Here is a 17,810-nt window from a genome sequence, read left to right on the forward strand (position 1 = left end):
ATTTCCATTTTGAGGAATGTGACATCTAATTATACAGGGAAAACCTTTCTACTTTCATTGAACATCATCTGCATACCATAACCTTTTAAGAAAGCATTGTTAAATCACTTAAGGTATGTATTGTTTTCACAACTCTAAATGAAGATTATTACCACTTGGAATTTCCCTATCGTGTCACCATCTGAGTAACAGACGTAGCCACATTTCTAAATGTTGCTCCACTACTGACAAGTTACTATTTGGTCCTGGCAGAAGTTGCTTCAGTTTTTTTTGTTTGTTTGTTTATTTTGTTTTGTTTTGTTTTCTGTTTTTCAGCTTTCCAGCATCATACTGGGGCTTAATAATGCCTTTGGCTTTGGGATTGGGATTTTTTGATGTCACCAAACAGCCATTTATGTTCTCAGAAAACTGGAATAGGAATATCCTATGGTGGAAGAAAAGAATGGACCATGATGAAAATTTCTACACCAGAAGACTTGAGAGTAATTATGTCCTTCCCCACCTCTAGCCCCCACTCCCTACCCATCATCCCTCATTTCACTATATTTGACACATCAGTCAAGGGACTGATGTGTTTTAAATAGCAAATAGAGAGTCTTCCAAGAACCCTGACTATTTGAACATTGCTTCTATGGTCTCGGCAACTGAGCCCTTGCCTACCCTTCATAGGGCAAGAAAGAGACCCTTACTCCTAAGCTTTTGATACCAAATACAGTCTTCTTTCTACTTACAGTAGTGCAATCAATAAGACTGAGACTGTAAACATCCAAATCTCTTTTAGCTGGATCACATTTGATGGGTAGTAGCTATGATCAGAGTAACCTAGTTGCTCGTTATGTAGTAAACAGTACCCAGGGTACCCTGGGACTGTGCAGTGACCTCATATGACTAAATTACAAATGATTACTCTTCATGAGACATTTATAAGTTGGTATATCATTTCTACTTCAAACAGTTACTCTCGACTTATGATTTTCACAGTGGGGAAATAACAACTGTATAATGAACTAATGGAAGTGAGGGTTTGGAGTGTGTGTGCACTGTGTACTCTCTGATCACAGCTGGGATTTTTTTCCCCTCCAATTGTTTGAAGCTATTATACTATATCATTTTGTAGTAACAAATAGTGTTGGGATGATAGAAGAATTATTTAAGTGAAATATTATAAGTTCTCTATAGTAATAACTTCATTGTATCATGTTGAAAAATCACATAATAGAGACACCTAAAATGTCATATTCAGTGATAGTGTATTCATCAGGCCAGGGCAGTAGAACAAGATGCTTCACCAGGATTTTGGATAGAATGTAATGGTCTTTCTGCATAGATGTGAGTGGATCCAAGGGTACCAACAGGTATGTTGTGATACCCAGGGACTCAGAACCCATTACTGCTGGTGGACATGATGGGCTAAAGAGAGATCATGATGTCACTAGAGCCCAGTGACAGTTGGAGCCAAGAAAGGAGGAGAGCATGGCCAAAACAATCACTGACAGAGCCCCCAAAGTTGAGGAAGAGAGAGAGAGTAGAGAAAACAGTATCTTGATCTCTCCCTGCTTCCACTGTCAGATCCCCTTCCTGTGTCTTCCACTGGCAGATCCAACCAGAAGCCAGAGGGAAAAGGTGCTCCATTTACGTAGTCAGTAAGAGTCAAATTTCTGGAGTAAAAGCAAGGTAGAAAAGGGTAAGCAGATTAGGGGCGAAGACATGGCACGAAATGTGGAATAATCACAACTCCTCAGTGCTGGTGAACCCTAGTGTTTGCTTTTGGTCCCACTCAACATTTTTAACCACTTGGGTAAAGAAATAGTGCCAGATTATTAGACTGTGAATAACAAAAAGCTGAAATCTGTGATTAACCAACAAGTCTTCTGTCTATCAAGATGCAAAATTATCTTGACAGAAACCCACAAAATAAAATTTAATAAGAAAATTAGATAAGTTTCCCAGTTAGGAAAATAAAAAGTTTTCTTTTTCAGGATAATGGGAAGGGTGGGAAAAGTGCTTGATGACAGTACACGTCCTAAAAGATGTGAATGTCAATTGACGATGGGTCATGATTGCTTACAAAGCAAATGTAATCTGAGGTTGCACTTTCAGTGGCTGCTAGACATCTCCAGCTGCCTATTCTACATGCTTCTCAAATGCAGCTTGCCAAAGCCTAATCCTGTTACCTTCCCAATCTCCCTCCAAAACTGTTTGAACTCCTCTGTTCTTTCTTTGGTTATTGGTATACTGCGCACAGGGTTCTCAGCTAGGAGCCTTGGAATTATCACATGTCTCCTTCCTGCCCCATGTTTAATGCATCACTAAATCATGCTGATTCTATCTGAAAACATCACCTGAATACCCATTTTTATTTCTCTAGTCCATTGTCCTTGCCTTTTTCAAGCCCCACTGTTTCCAGTCTCTAGACTTCTGTAACAGCTTTCTCATTTTCCTGACTTCAGTCCATTCTCCTGACAGCTGTTAGTTACCTTCTGATAAACAAATGGGCATTTATCAGTCCTGACTTTACAAACTCTGTTCTCATGGTGGCATTTAGGACTAAGGGTGGACTCATTATTTAGTATAAAAGACACATTCCAGTCTCATGTCCTTGTAGGACTTCTCTTCTAGTATATACACATCTTTACTCCAGCAACAAAGAACTGCTGTTCTGAAGATACCACAAGGATTTGTGCTTTTGTGCTTGTGTATTCCCTCTGGCCGAAGTGCTTCTCCTCCTTTGCCACTCTTGACACACCCATATTCAGCCTTCCTGACACCTCCTAAGCATCTACCTCTGATTTCCTCCTAGAAAGTGTGCAGCCACAGTTCTTCGCTCTAACTTCTGCAGTAACATCTGCCTGTTTGTATGTATCCTTCCACCACTATTTCTAATTTATTTTTACTCCCCTAGCACTCAGTAGAATATTTTCCATATAGATTTCAATCTAATTCCATTAGATTTCAACTAAATCTTTGTTGACTTATGAGTGCATCAATTAATTAATTGAAATGTATTGTCTAGAACATTCAAGCTAATGATACCACTACATTGGTCAGGCTATTTTCCATGACTTGGCCATTTTAAGAAATCCACAAACTATATTATAACCAGGAGATAACACATGGCATAGAGACCATATCATATTTCATCCTTCTATTGGTCTTTCTTCTGAAATAGGAATAAGATCATTTATTCTGAGGTTACCTCATATTTCTAATCATATAAAAATACCAAGTCAAAAACAGTCCTCATGTTATGAAGTTGCAATACAGCTATGCAGCACATAATGACATTCCAGTCAAAGAAGGACTATATATACCATGGTGGTCTCATAAGATGAGCTGAAGAATTCATATCACCTAGTGACATTATAGCCTCATAACATTGTAGGACAATGCACTATTCATGTTTTTGTGGTGATGCTGGTATAAACAAACATACTGTGATGCCTGTCATATAAAAGCATAGCACACACAATTATATACAGTACCCAATACTTGATAATGATAATAAATGATTATGTTACTGGTTTATGAATTTATTATACTATTTATTATTTGTGAGCACACTCTTTCTACTTATTAATATAAAAAATGTTAACTGTAAAACAGCCTTAGGCAGATCCTTCAGGAGGTGTTCTAGAAGAAGGCATTGATATCATGGGAGATGACAACTCCCATATGTGTTATTGCCCCTGAAGACCTTCTGGTGGGACAAGATGTGGAGGCAAAAAACAGTGTGATATTGATGATGCGGGCCCTGCGTAGGCCTACTTTAATGTATGTGTTTGTGTCTTAGTTTTTAACAAAAAAGTTTAAAAAGTGAAGTAAACATAAAAAATTTTTAAAATAGAATAAAACCTTATAGGAGAAGGCTATCAAAAAAGAAAATATTTTTGCACAGCTGTACAATGTGTATTTTAAGCTAAATGTTATTATAAAACAATCAAAAAGTTTTAAAAAACTTAAAAGCTTATAAATTGAAAAAAATACAGTAAACTAAGGTTAATTTATTATTGAAGAAACTTTTTTTATAAATTTAATGTAGCCTAACTGTACAGTACTTATAGTTTATAGCAGTGTACGGTAATGTCTTAGGTCTTTACATTCACATACCACTCACTCATTGACTCATGCAGAGGAAATTCCAGTCCTGCAAACTCCATTTATGGTAAGTGCCCTATACAGTGGAACCATTTTTTATCTTATACCATATTTTACTCTAATTTGTCTATGTTTATATGTGTTTAGATACATACTTACCACTGTGTTACAATTGCCTGCAGTATTCAATATAGTAACATGCCCCTAGGAGCAACAGGCTATACCAAATAGCCTAGGTGTATAGTAGGCTATACCATCTAAGTTTGTGTAAGTTCACTCTACAATGCTCGTATAATGTCGAAATCGCCTAATGACATATTTCCCATAAGGCATCCTCGTCGTTAAGTGACCCATGACAGTAGTAGAGCAAATAATGCATGCAAAGTGTTTACATACCTGATACATACTAAGTATTCAATAAATACAGGATTAAAATTATTATTGGGATTTTTAGTAGCAGAATGTAACACTATTATCATATACTTTTACTTAAAATGTTATCTGTACCAATTTTCAAGATAGGAGTCCTGCCTAAGATAGCTGTACCTATGCAAGTTAACCTTTAGCTAAGAACAGTACTTTTCACTCAATTATATCAAGAGAAGAAAACTTCCAATGTTATTAATTCTTTCTGCTTTCAGGTTGGTTTCTCCTAAATGACCCCAGATGTCATAATTTACCTCTCTCTGCATTAAATGTTGTTTAATTGCAAGCTACAGAAACACATTCAGCATAACAATACAGTAAGTGCAATGTATCAGGAGGACATCAGGGATTTGCCTGAAACCTGTAATCAGGAAGGACAGCCAGGTTTCACAGAAACTGGTCAGTCTCTGCTCTCCTCAGCACCATCGTCATTTGCTCTTGTATTTGTGTGTATAGGCTGATTTTTTCATACTCCAGGATTAGCTTTGGCTATTCCTCAGGGCACATGATGGGCAACGCCATCACCCCTGGGTTTGTACTGCTTCCAAACCCCGTGTCCGTTAACAGGCTGTGCTTTCTAAATTCCAATGGCACGTTTCTAAGAATTAAATTTGTTGGTCTTGTTTTAGCCAGTTGTCTTCCTATGACCTATCTACTATGGGCAGGAACAGTGAGAACAAACTCTCCTGCAGGCACACGTCCCTGTCCTAAGGGGCATGACTTTCAGGGAAGCTGGGATGGCCGGCTATCTCAACTCTTCCTACTCCACAGTGCAATTGCTCATGATGCCCAAGGCAGGAAACTAAAATAGGTTTAATCCCATTCTTTAAAAATTTCCATACATAAAGACTTTCTTAAGTCTAAATTAAACACTTTCTGTTATTGGCTAATAATCTCAATTCTTTGTCTATTTCTACCGCATATAAAATTGCTGGGTCATGTTAACCCTGCATAATAACTTTTGGAATAAGATTACCAGTTTCATTGCAGCAAAAGGCTCTGGGAAATTATTTTTATTTCAGCTTCCAAATGTTTAAAGATAAAGAATTATAAATTTGCACTAATTTGACTATTATAAATACCTCTCTGGAGACTTCTGGTCTAGGAGAGCCATTTGCTGATATCTGGGAAGGGAGTGGAACTGTGAGAAAACCAACTCTCCATACAGAATAGGTCATAAGTTATATCCAGGCAGAGCCCAGCTCAGCTGCCAAGAAAGAGAAAAGATAAACAGAATTGGATTTTAAACTGGAAGGATGGTGATCCTCTTTCTGACGATAATAGGAGCTGATGCTGTGTGAGGGAATAAAAATGCTGATAGTGTGAGGAAGATGAATAAAATGATGTGGTTTACCCAAAATGCACTAGAAGAGCATAGAATCAATGATCCAGGTAGGACTGATGCATCAGAGAAACTGGCCTCATGTAAAGATAGATACTGACTTAGTATTCTGGCAATAACCACATGATCAGGAAGTTCCATCAGAAGAGAGAAGTCAGAATTTGCTCAGGAGAAAAAATGCAAGATTTGTGGTGGTGAAAAACCCACAGAGAAGCAAGAATAGACTCTCCTGGTGCCAGGAACAGTGGAAGAGTGAGCATGATGTGATGGAGGTCTCTCTGCAAGGTCGGGGTGGGATGGCAGGAAGCCAGTAGCACATGCACAGGCAAGAGAAAAACTTTCTTTTATTCACAAGGTTTCAGGAAACAGTGTATCTCAAGAGGGCAGAACTGGTGGACAGAGTACAAGCAGCAAGTTCTGACGCATGGAAAATCCTGGGACCCCTCCAAGCACCCTGACAAGGGTGTAGACAAGGCAAGGGTAGGACACCAGGAGTGGAGTTGGAGTTCTAATTAGATCTTCCTCTTTCCAGGCTAAGGCAGAGTCATAGGCTCCCATGAGTTACCGAAGGATAAAGGGCAGCCAAAACTGAGAACAAGACTAGCTCCAGATTTTGGAGGGGTAGCAATCAGACAGGAAGTCCAAGAATGTCTGGATAAAACTACATAAACATAGATGTTACTAGATGTCTATGTGCCTTAATTTTCTCATTTGTAAATTTGAAATAGTAATAATCTTTATCTCATAATGCTATGAGAATTAAATAATATATAAATTACATGTTGTTAACAGAATGTGTATATATGTATGGGCAAGTGAGGGGCAAATTTAGAATCATTTATAATAGGTATAAGAGAAAAAACCTCAAATACTATGATTCTTTGAAATTTTAAAACTTTTCTCCATACATTCCTTCCTATTTCCCAAGCATTTAGATGGGACAGAAAAGAATGGAAATCTGAGAAATGATCTCTAGAGAAATATATTCTCTCAGACATTTTTATTGGGATGAAAATTGGTATAAACTTTGATGGGCAATTTTTTAATGTTAATCAAAATTTAAAATTGATACACATTTTGTTGGAGGAATTTAGCTTCTAAAATATGATATAGCTGCATTCACAATGAGGCAATGATTTTTTACTATAGCATTTTTCTGCAATAATAACATACAAAAAAATTAGCCCAAACATCAATTAAATCAAAATTGGTTAAAAAAAATTCAGCACATTCATAAAATGAAATACTTTGCAAAAGTCAAAAAGAATAGTGTAAACTTACACTTCTGGTCAAGATACATTAAAAGTGACTAGATTTATTCTCCTACCTGAAACAACTAAAGAACAGACATTCGAACCAGGCAGTGAAGAATAGCAACCCCTGGGAGAAGAGAACAGATGAGATGAGCCCAACTATTGTTTCAGCTTCTTGCCTTGAGAGTGTTTCCAGGCCACAGTCCACGGGAGTGGCCAGGGAACTCAACCAAAACCTGGTGGACTCCTTAAGAAGATGGAGATGAGAGTTTGGGAAAACCAAGGCAGTGAAAACTCACAGGACAAAGCACTAGAGTAGGGAGAGCTTCACAGAGAGAGAAGTCTGAAAGTCTTCAAAAGTTCTTCAAGTATTAAGATGAGTCCTGGTTAGTGCATGTACCTGAGGCCAAAGAAAGAGCCATATCAAAGGATTAAAGGCAGCAGTGCCTTCTGCTCATATAGAGATGAAAATAGTGCCTCTTCCCACCAGTCAAACTGTAAGGTCTCAAGATTCACAGGACATTGGGTAGAGAACACAGGAGCAAAATGCAGAACCATTTGCCTTGGACTTAGCAATATTCTGATCACACTTAAATCTTAAAAGCAACAATTGAAATGATAAATTGTTTTCAACTAACTTAACTACATGACAGAAAAGTTCAAAAGTATTTATAGGAACAAAAAATACATATAGTACCCAACAAGGTAAAATTTACAATGTCTGGAATCTAATAATAATTACCAGGTATGCAAACAAACTAGAAAATATGACCCCTAATGAGTAGCTAAACTAATCACTTGAAATTAACCCAGGCCTAACACAGATATTAGAATTAGTAAACAAAAATAGAAAAAGGGTGTTTATAACTATATTCCACGTGTTCAAAAAATAAAAGTAGAGCGTGAACATAGAAAATATTTTAAAATTCCAAATCAAACTTCTGTAGATGAAAACCACAACGTATGAGATTTAAAATGAAGAAATCACTAGAAGAGATTAGCCTCAATTTAGACAATGCAGAAGAAAAAAAATAGTGAACTTGAAGAGATAGCAATAGAAACTATCCAAAATGAAATACAGAAAGAGAAGTGAATTTTTAAAAAATAAATAGATCAGCGGAAATCAAAGTATGTTGTTATAAGGTTCATATACTATATGTGAAGTGGTATACTATCATTTGAAGGTGGAATTTGACAAGTTAAATATGTACATCATAAAACCCTAAATTAACCATAAGATAAGAAGACAAAGAGTTATAACTAATAAGCCAACAAAGAAGATAAAATGCAATAATAAAAATAAGAGCCAGTTCTTCAGAAAAACCAATAAAGTTACTCAAATTTTTGCAAGCCTATTTAATTAAAACAAAAAACCACAAATATAGAATATTAGGAAAGAATTGCAGGTATCATCATAAAAATGAAAAGATTTTTAAAATTGGGTACACTTATTTCTACAATAGGAGTTGGCAATGTTTTTTATAAAAGTCCACATAGCAAATATTTGATGCTTTGTGTGTCATATAGAGTCTGTTGCATAATTCCTTTGTTTCTTTTTACAATCGTTTAAGAACTGTAAGAATAATTCTCAAAAGATTGTAAAAAGAAACAAAGGAATTATGCAACAGACTCTATATGACACACAAAGCATCAAATATTTGCTATGTGCACTTTTATAAAAAACATTGCCAACTCCTTTTAAGAACTGTAAGAATAATTCTTGGCCGGGCGCGGTGGCTCAAGCCTGTAATCCCAGCACTTTGGGAGGCCGAGACGGGCGGATCACGAGGTCAGGAGATCAAAACCATCCTGGCTAACACGGTGAAACCCCGTCTCTATTAAGAAATACAAAAAACTAGCCGGGCGAGGTGGCGGGCGCCTGTAGTCCCAGCTACTCGGGAGGCTGAGGCCGGATAATGGCGTGAACCCGGGAGGCGGAGCTTGCAGTGAGCTGAGATCCGGCCACTGCACTCCAGCCTGGGCGACAGAGCGAGACTCCGTCTCAAAAAAAAAAAAAAAAAAAAAAGAATAATTCTCAGCTAATGGGTGGTACAGTACAGTGTGCTGGTCATATTTGGCTCACCATTTAACTACATTATGACCCTTAAAGCAACCAGCAAAATTGTTTAAATGTTATATTAAAAAGGACATAAGATTGAATCATAATACATTTACAATAAATACAAAATACAGAAAAGAGGAAAAAGGGAAGAAAGAATGGATTGGACAAACAGAAAACAAACAGAAATATGGTAAATTTAGAACTAATGATATAAATAAATATAAGTGGTTTAGATACTCCCATTTAAAAAGCAGAGCTTGTCAAATTAGATGAAAAAGCAAGATCCAACAATAAACTACCTATAAGAAATGCACTTAAGATATAAAGACACAAATACACTAAAATAAAAGAAACAAAAAAAATTGGCAGTATTAGTACTAATCAGAAGACAGCTGGTGATCTATAGATTCAATGCAATCCTGATCAAAATTGCAGTAAGTTAGTTTGTAGCTGTCAAGTAACTGAATCTAAAATGTGTGTGAGAAGGCAAAGGATCTAGAATAGCTAGCACAATACCCAAGAAGAACACAGTAGAAGGACTGGCACTATTTGGCTTTAAGACTTACTGTAAGGCTACAGTAATGCTGACAGCATGGTGTTGGTGAAAGAATAGACAAATTGATCAATGGAACAGATTTGTAGACCAAAAACAGACACACAAACTGATCTTTGACAAAGGAGTAAAGGTAATTCAATAGAAAAAAGGATAATCTTTTCAACAAATGGTGCTGTGAAAATTGGATGTCCGTATGCAAAAAAAGTGAATCCAGTAGACACAATCTTTATGCCTTTCACACATAAAAAAATCAAAATGGATTTTAGGCTTAAATTTAAGGCAAAACTATAAAATCTGTGGAATAGAACAGAAAAACATCAAAGTAATCTTGGGTTTGGTGATGAGTTTTTAGATACAATATGAAAAGGGCAATCCATAAAGAAAAAAATGGATAGGTTGGACTCTATTAAAATTTAAAGCTTCTGCTTTGTTAGAGAATGAAGAAACATTTTGGGATAAAAAAGTTTGTGAACATATATCTGATAAAGGACTTTTGTTTAAAATTACAAAGAACACTTAGAACTCAACAGTAAGAAAATAAGCAACCCAATTAAAAATTGCACAAGTAATCTGAGCAGATCCCTCACCGAAGAAGGTACAAAGATGCAAATAAGCATATGAAAATATGCTGATCATATGTCATTAGGGAATTGCAAATTAAAACAACAAGATACCCTAAATACCTATTAGAATATACAAAATCAGAAAAGCAGATAACATCAAGTGATGGTAAGGATGTGGAAAAACAGGCATACCCATTCATTGCTGGTAGAAATGTAAAATGGTGCAGCCACTTCGGCTGTTTGGCAATTTCTTACAAAGATAAACATAGTCTTACCACACTATCCAACAATCGTAATCCTAGATATTTACCCAAATGATTTGAAAACTTAGGCCCACATAAAGAACTGCACACAAATGTTTATAGTAGCTTTACTTACAATCTCCAGAAATAGGGAGCAACCAAGATATTCTTCAACAGATAAATGGATTCACTGTGATACATGCATACAATGAAATTTTATTCGATAATAAAAGGAAGGCCAGGGCATGGTGGCTCACACCTGTAATCCCAGCACTTTGGGAGGCCAAGGCAGGCAGATAAAGAGGTCAGGAGATCGAGACCATCCTGGCTAACACGGTGAAACCCCGTTTCTACTGAAAATACAAAAAATTAGCCGGGCATGGTGGTGGGCACCTGTAGTCGCAGCTACTTGGGAGGCTGAGGCAGGAGAATGGCATGAACCCAGGAGGCAGAGCTTGCAGTGAGCTGAGATTGTGCCACTGCACTCCAGCCTGGGCGACAGAGCAAGACTCTGTCTCAAAAAAAAAGTAATTAATTAATTAAATAAAATAAAAGGGAATGAACTAACTATCAAGCCACAAAACCACATAGGGGAACATTAAATGCATATTGCTAAAGAAAAAAGTTAGTTTTGGTGCAGAGGAACGTTACATGCATATTGCTAAAGAAAGAAGTCAGTCTGAAAAGACCATGTACTATATGATTCCAGCTGTATGACATTTTAGAAAAGGCAAAACTATAGAAACAGTAAAAATGTCAGTGGTTGCCAGGGGTTTGGATAAGAAGCAGAGTATAACGAGGGGAGGAATGAATGGGTAAAGGACAGGGCAGTAAAAATATTCTGTATAAGAACTATAACAGTAGGTACATGTCATTATGTAACACATTTGTCAAAACCCCTAGAACCGTAAAACACAGAGTGGAACTTAATGTAAACTACGGACTATAGTTAAAATTAATGTATCAATATTTATTAATTTTAATAAACATATTACACTAATACAAGACATTAATAATAGAGAAAACTGGGTACAAGAGCAGGGGGTGGGGTTGAGAATATGGAACTCTTATGTACTGTCTGTGTAATTATTCTATAAATCTTGAAATGTACTAAAAAATAAAATTTATTATTTTTTAAAGGGGGTGGGGCTATATATCTATTTTTATATTGCAGTAGACTTTTTCTAGATACAAGAATGTGAAAGTAATGATTATCCCTGGAGGGGGAGACTGGAAATCTAGGGTGGGGAGGACAGGAATGTACTTTTCACTAAAAACCCCTTTTTACTATTTAAATTTTTAAAACAAAACATGTGCATTGCCTTTTCAATTAAACGAAAGGGAGCCTATCAGGACCCATTCCATTAACATTGGGATTGACCAAAGATGTTTTGAGTTTGGAGTTTTGAAATCCAGTGAACTTGGCAGAGGAGAATAGTTCACAGCTTCAGAACATGCAAATGAGTAGTGACCAGTCAAGGAGGCAAGCATTTGTGCTCGCCTTTACTTCCTAGAGCTGGTCTGTGCAGTCCTACACAGTCATTTCTATTAGAATCAAATTCTAAGAGCCTCAGTGGCAGAGCTATGTTTTCCATTTTTTTTTTTTTCCGTTTCCTATAATGGCTTTGTACTTAGTAGCCACGTAAGCCCACCTGTGGTCAGTATACTCTTGGCATGCTGTGTGCACCACTCTGGTGTTCAAGAAAAATTTGTTGACTGTTTTTGAAAATGATTGCAACTCAATTCCAAACCTGCAGAGCTTTTAAGATGCAGAACAAAAGAATGAATGAATCAGAAATGATGAATGCCTGTAAAGCTTCCTGGCTCAAGAGAAGTCTAAGAAGCTGAGTTGATTGAACCAGAAGAAAAAGGATGACTCAATGCTTATTTTAGAATAGCAGAGTTAATAGGTGTTCTGTATTTGGATCCATTTTGGTAAGGGTGAAAGGGGCAGAACAAGATGAAAAAATGACTTTTTGGGTTTTATAAAATGCTTGTTCCATGCAAGAACATGGTGTTTCAGGAATCCACACGCTCTCCATCTCAGTGGCATGAATATTGTTCTTCAGATACATCTTATTCAAACTTCCAATTACTAAGGCTGGGGCTTTGATTAGTGATGTATTTATCCCAAAGTGTTATTTTCCATGTATATTCTTCTAAAGCCTGTCTGTCTCTGGCTTCCACAACAGTTTTGTTTTTGTTTTGTTTTGTACATTCACTATCATTAACGTATTAATAAGGCTATTTTCCTAGTTTTGAAACATATCTCTTCCTTTCACAAAAAACAGTAGAAAACGTTATGCTCCTTAGATGATCTTTTCCTTTATTTTAGTTAAGTAGGATGAGCTATAAGCAACTTAAGGATACATAAGCATGCCTATGAATTGCTATAGATCAAAATTTCTATGCACAGGTTATTATTTCTATTTTAATCTTTCAGCATGGTATTTTTAAGGCATCTAATAGATTTAGACCTTTATTAATAATAAAATAGTACAAATGACACTCAATATAATGAAATGCTTCCTTTCACATATATATGTATCTGATTTCTTAGAAGTATTTCCTAAAGTCCTGAGGTCTTCCTTCTTGTAGTCACAAATAACATCATAGATCACAAGTTTTCTTACAGCTCTCTTGAAAGTGTGAAAGCTGTCCTCTGTGCCACTTCTTGTGTACTTAAAATATCATTCTGCCTTCCTTACTGCTGTTTATTCAAACGATTATGCCCCAGATTTTCCCTGACTAGCTCTTTCCCTCAATGTGAATTTTATTTCATTTATTTCTTTAGTGGCCATTTGTCATATTGACCAAGTCATATGCTCCCACAGACACATGGAATGCCTCCAGAGAGATGCAAACCCACAAATGTAAGGCCTGCTCAGAAGTGCCCAGTCTAACGTGTCGTCACCCTCCCTGCCCTGCAGACATTTGTAGACACCAGAGTTTACAGGTTCATTGTTCCCTATGTCCTTTTCTTCTTTCATATAAGCCTCCCTATTCTCATTTTGATCTGCTGGTAACCTAGTTTAAATGACCCATTTATTTTTATATTGTAAATGAGCACGTTGTTGCTAGCAGTTAATAGTCCACTTGGAAGAAACTTAGCTTTATGAATGTTTTCAATATGTGTTGGTGCTTTTGCACAGGACCTAAATCTCCCTTCTGAGGATTGCACACTGTAACCTAAAAGGATATACCAAGAGCTCCCACTGCCACTTTCTTCAGACATCCCTGTAGTGAAGCATGTAATCCAGCAAGCATAAAATTTCACTTGCTAAGATTGAAACCTAACTTCCTTTATCTGGTTCTGCCTTAGTTCCCTTACTCCAAATGGCCATAGTTTGGGGCAGATTTGTATTCTCCTTACTAACTAGTTGAATACCCTTACATAGTTTTCCACTGGCCTTGTCATCATATATTTTATGCAAATTCAGTTCCTATGATAAGCTAATGGCTGGTTTATTTGATGATCAAATCCTATGACAGGAAGAAACTGTTACAGGTCAACCCAAAATGAAATCACATTTTGTGTTCGAAATCCCTAAAATGTTATGTCTCCTGTGCAGATTGCTTGAGCTTTGCTAGGCATATTCCTAGTGAAAGAAGAGGTGAGTGTTAACTTGTAAACATGTGACTTATAACACACTTCTGACGAAAGAACTTCTTAGTAGGGTCATAGTTCATGGAAGTCTGAAAAACATCCCAGATTATAACATCATTCCCTGCAGCCTATGAAACAGCTCATAGTCTTGCCAACAAGACTTAAGCATAATCCTTACGAAAAATTCGGCTTCAGTTAATGTTATTAATAGAGGATCTTCTTACAAGAATAGATTATAAAGAAAAATGGAATGTTGTTACTATTCAGTCAGCAATGCTATTCATAAGTATCCCTTTTAAGAAGATGCATTATGCATGGAAACATACAGGATGGAAGAAACTCTATCCTTTGTCCCACTCTGCACATAATAACACATGCTAAGTTTACATTTTGTAAAAGGTGCAACCAAAGCACAGTTCAGTGTGAATATGCCAGCTGGGAAGTAAGAGACTCCAGAGGGCTAGACAGGGCTAAGGGATATGGTCCAGAACCTCACATTTGAAAAACCTTTGGCGTCAGACAGAACTTGCTGTGAATCCCAGTTTTACAACAGTTATCTCTATAACTCTAGGAAATATTTTTTTTTGAGACAGAGTCTTGCTGTGTCGGCCCAGGCTGGTGTGGAGTGTGGTGGTGCGATCTTGGCTCACTGCAACCTCCACCTCCTGGGTTCAAGTGATTATCATGCCTAAGCCTCCTGAGTAGCTGGGACCACAGGCGCATGCTACCACGCCCAGCTAATTTTTGTAATTTTAGTAGAGATGGGGTTTTGCCGTGTAGGCCAGTCTGGCCTCAAACTCCTGACCTCAGGTGATCCACCTGCCTCAGCCTCCCAAAGTGCTGGGATTGCAGATGTGAGCTGCCATGCCCAGCTGGGAAATAATTAAAATTCTTAGTTTTTCTTGTCTGTGAAGGTGAAATAATATTACCTACCAATAGAACTGCATAGTTAATTAGGAATTAAATTATGTAACATATATTAGGTTCATCACAGTTTCCAGCATAAAGTAAATTTTCATTAAGTAATAGCTATTTGTTATTATTGCTTCCAAAGGGCTTCAATGCATGATGTTGAAAGGAGTAATCTGAAGTGTATAGATTTTCATGAAAACCAAATTCAAGGCCAGGAAGGCCCTAGAGTCTCAGAATCAGGAAATCGTTGGCATGTTGCTCACATGCCCCTATGATACCACTAGGCCTGTGGCAGACATCACTAAATGAGCATGATGTCCTTCTCCACTGAGCCCTGAAGGCCTCCCAGTGCTTTTCAACACAAAACTTTAGTATCCACTGCCAATCATCAGAATAGACCCACTTTGCTGTGAGTGAGGATCAGGAAACAGAACTAAAATCAGAGAAAGTAGAAAAGATTATTTGAAAAGTAACACAGCATTTGAAGTAAAGATGGCAGCAGCAGCCATCTACTACGTTTTTATTGAAGATGTGGTTGTGAATTTGGACCAGGAACATATTGTGGAAGCCACTGTATTAGTCCATTTTCACACTGTTGATAAAGACATACTCGAGACTGAGAAGAAAAAGAGGTTTAATTGGACTTACATTCTACATGACTGGGGAAGCCTCAGAATCATGGTGGGAGGTGAAAGGTACTTCTTACATGGTGGCAGCAAGATAAAATGAGGAAGAAACAAAAGTAGAAATCCCTGATGAACCCATCAGATCTCATGAGACTTTTTCACTATCATGAGAATAGCATGGGAAAGACCAGCCCCCATGAATCAAGTACCTCCCCCTGGGTCCCTCCCCATATCATTCTGCTTCTGGCTCCTCAAAATCTAATGTCCTCACATTTCAAAACCAATCATGGCTTCCCAACGGTCCCCCAAAGTCTTAACTCATTTTGGCATTAACTCAAAAGTCCAAGTCCAATGTCTCATCTGAGACAAGGCAAGTCCCTTCTATCTATGAGTCTGTAAAATCAAAAACAATCTAGTTACTTCCTAGATCCAATGGGGTACAGGTATTGGGTAAATACAGCTGTTCCAAATGGGAGAAATTGACCAAAACAAAGGGGTTACAGGGCCCATGCCACTCTGAAATCCAGTGGGGCAGTCAAATTTTAAAGCTCCAAAATTTTAAAGCTCATTTTCTCTTTGGCTCCATGTCTCACATCCAGGTCATGCTGATGCAAGAGGTGGGTTCACATGGTCTTGGGCAACTCTGCCCCTGTGACTTTGCAGGGTACAGTTGGCTGCTTTCATGGGTTGGCATTGAGTGTCTGTGGCTTTTCCAGGTGCATGGTGCAAGCTGTCGGTGGATCTACCATTCTGGACTCTGGAGGATGGTGGCCATCTTCTCATAGCTCCACTAAGCAGTGCCCCAGTAGGGACTCTTTGTGGGGGCTCCGACACCACATTTCCCTTCTGCACTGCCCTAGCAGAGGTTCTCTGTGAGGGCCCCACCCCTGCAGTAAACTTTTTCAGGGCATCCAGGTGTTTCCTTACATCTGAAATCTAGGCAGAGGTTGCCAAACCTCAGTTTTTGACTTCTGTGCACCCACAGGCTCAACACCACGTGGAAGCTGCCAAGACTTGGGGCTTCCACCCTCTGAAGCCATAGCCCGAGCTGTACATTGGACCCTTTCAGCCACTGCTGGAGCAGCTGGGACACAGGGTACCAAATCCCTAGGCTACACCCAGAATGGGGACCCTGGGCCCAGCCCACAGAACCATTTTTTCCTCCTGGGCTTCTGTGCCTTTGATGGGAGGGGCTGTCATGAAGGTCTCTGACATGGCCTGAAGACATTTTCCCCATGATCTTGGGGTTAAACATTAGGCTGCTTGCTACTTATGCAAATTTCTGCAGCTGACTTGAATTTCTCCCAAGAAAATGGTTTTTTCTTTTCTATCGCATAGTCAGGCTGCAAATTTTCCAAACTTTTATGCTCTGCTTCCCTTATAAAACTGAACACCTTTAACAGTACCCAGATCACCTCTCGAATTCTTTTCTGCTTAGAAATTTCTTCTGCCAGATATGCTAAATCATCTCTCTCAAGTTCAAAGTTCCACAAATCTCTAGGTCAGGGCAAAATGCCACAATTCTCTTTGCTGAAACATAACAAGATTCACCTTTGCTGCAGTTCCCAACAAGTTCCTCATCTCCATCTGAGACCACCCTAGCCTGGATTTTATTGTCCATATTGCTATCAGCACTTTGGGGCAATGCCATTCAACAAGTCTCTAGGGAGTTCCAAATTTTCCCACATTTTCCTCTCTTCTTCTGAACCTTTCAAACTGATCCAATCTCTGCCTGTTACTCAGTTCCAAAGCTGCTTCCACATTTTCATGTATCTTTTCAGCAATGCCCACTCTACTAGTTCCAATTTTCTATATTAGTTCTCTGTAGGCACATACCCAAGACTGGGAAGAAAAAGAAGTTTAACTGGACTTACTGTTCCGCATGGCTGGGGGAGGGGCCTCAGAATCATGGTGGGCACTTCTTACGTGGCGGCAGCAAGAGAAAATGAGGAAGAAGCAAAAGCGGAAACCTCTGATAAACCCATCAGATCTTGTGAGATTTATTCACTATCACGAGAATAGCACGGGAAAGACAAGCCCCCGTGATTCAATTACCTTCCCCTGGGTTCCTCCCATAACACATGGGAATTCTGGGAGGTACAATTCAAGTTGAGATTTGGGTGGGG

The 17,810-nt window shown here is 38.2% G+C and overlaps 1 long non-coding RNA gene across 9 annotated transcripts in view; it reads left to right on the forward strand.

Moving 5' to 3' along the window:
• The window catches only part of LOC105497280 (uncharacterized), a 326,269-nt gene that overhangs the window by 203,991 nt on the left and 104,468 nt on the right, over window positions 1-17,810 (forward strand). For 4 of the 9 annotated variants that reach the window (XR_011606903.1, XR_003021607.2, XR_011606905.1 and 1 more), the window contains one exon: window positions 316-3,860. The exons of 2 other annotated variants lie outside the window; for them this stretch is intronic. This is a non-coding gene — a long non-coding RNA (uncharacterized lncRNA). Of the gene's footprint in view, window positions 1-315; window positions 3,861-4,736; window positions 8,643-17,810 lie in introns of those variants that run through there. 3 more of the 9 variants (XR_003021600.2, XR_003021599.2, XR_003021597.2) reach the window with 2 other exon arrangements.

This window comes from Macaca nemestrina, chromosome 8 (assembly GCF_043159975.1).
Source record: "Macaca nemestrina isolate mMacNem1 chromosome 8, mMacNem.hap1, whole genome shotgun sequence".
In the NCBI taxonomy this organism is placed as follows: domain Eukaryota; kingdom Metazoa; phylum Chordata; class Mammalia; order Primates; family Cercopithecidae; genus Macaca; species Macaca nemestrina.